General features: G+C 42.4%; 1 non-coding gene across 1 annotated transcript; it reads left to right on the top strand.

Moving 5' to 3' along the window:
- The first annotated feature begins 742 nt into the window (after nt 1-742).
- On the top strand, nt 743-851 carry LOC112753119 (small nucleolar RNA R71). Its single transcript, XR_003177517.1, has one exon. It is a non-coding gene; the product is annotated as a small nucleolar RNA R71 (small nucleolar RNA).
- The last annotated feature ends 375 nt before the right edge of the window (nt 852-1,226 follow it).

The following is a 1,226-nucleotide window of genomic DNA, read 5'->3' as shown; positions in this document are numbered from 1 at the left end:
TCTCTTGGGTTCACTTCGGTGTTACTAGGAAGAGTGTCTGGAGGAGTCTCAGGGATCCTCTTGCTCAGTTGACCAATTTGTACCTCCAAATTTCTGATGGAGGATCTTGTTTCAGTTATGAAACTATGAGTGGTCTTAGAAAGGCTGGAGACTAGAATGGCTAAGTCAGAAAGGCTCTGCCTATGAGTCTCCATATTCCCTTGAGAAGATGAGAATGGTGGCCTGTTGTTGAACCTATTCTGGTTCCTTCCACCTTGATTGTTATTGAAGCCTTATTGAAGCTTCTGTTGATCCTTCCATGAAAGGTTAGGATGATTCCTCCATGAAAGGTTGTAGATGTTTTCATAGGGTTCTCCCATGTAATTCACCTCCTCCATGGTGGGTTGATCAGGATCATAAGCTTCTACTTCAAAGGAAACTTCCTGAGTGCTGCCAGCTGCAGCTTGCATTCCAGTCAAATACTGAGAGATCATATTGACCTGCTGGGTCAAGATCTTGTTCTGAGCCAATATGGCATTCAGAGTGTCAACTTCAAGAACTCATTTCCTCTGAGGGGACCCATTGTTCACAAGGTTTCTCTCAGAGGTGTACATGAATTAGTTGTTTGCAACCATCTCAATGAGTTCTCTTGCTTATGCAGCCGTTTTCTTCAAGTGGAGTGATCCACCTGCAGAGCTGTCCAATGATATTTTGGACATCTCAGAAAGACCATCATAGAAAATTCCTAGGATAGACCATTCTGAGAGCATGTCAGGAGGGCACCTCCTGATCAGTTGCTTGTATCTTTTCCAAGCTTCATAGAGGGATTCACCTTCTTTTTGTCTGAAGGTTTGAACTTCCACTCTGATTTTGCTCATCCTTTGAGGAGGAAAGAATTTAGCCAAGAAAGCATTGACCAACTTTTCTCAAGAGTCTAAGATTTTTTTAGGTTGAGAATCCAGCCATATTCTAGCTCTGTCTCTAACAACAAAGGGAAAGAGCATAAGTCTGTAGACCTCAGGATTCACTCCATTAGTCTTAACAGTGTCACAGATTTGTAAAAATTCAGCTAGGAACTGATGTGGATCTTCCAGTGGAAGTCTATGAAACTTGCAATTCTGTTATAGAAGAGAGACTAACTGAGGCTTAAGCTCAAAGTTGTTAGCTCCAATGACAGGTACAGAGATGCTTCTGCCATAAAAATCAGAGGTAGGCATGGTGAAGTCACCAAGAACCTTTCTTGCCTC

The sequence above is a fragment of the Arachis hypogaea genome, chromosome 15 (assembly GCF_003086295.3).
Source record: "Arachis hypogaea cultivar Tifrunner chromosome 15, arahy.Tifrunner.gnm2.J5K5, whole genome shotgun sequence".
In the NCBI taxonomy this organism is placed as follows: Eukaryota; Viridiplantae; Streptophyta; class Magnoliopsida; order Fabales; family Fabaceae; genus Arachis; species Arachis hypogaea.
The sequence above is the reverse complement of the archived record's forward strand: the minus strand, read 5'-3'. Positions and strand labels throughout refer to the sequence as shown.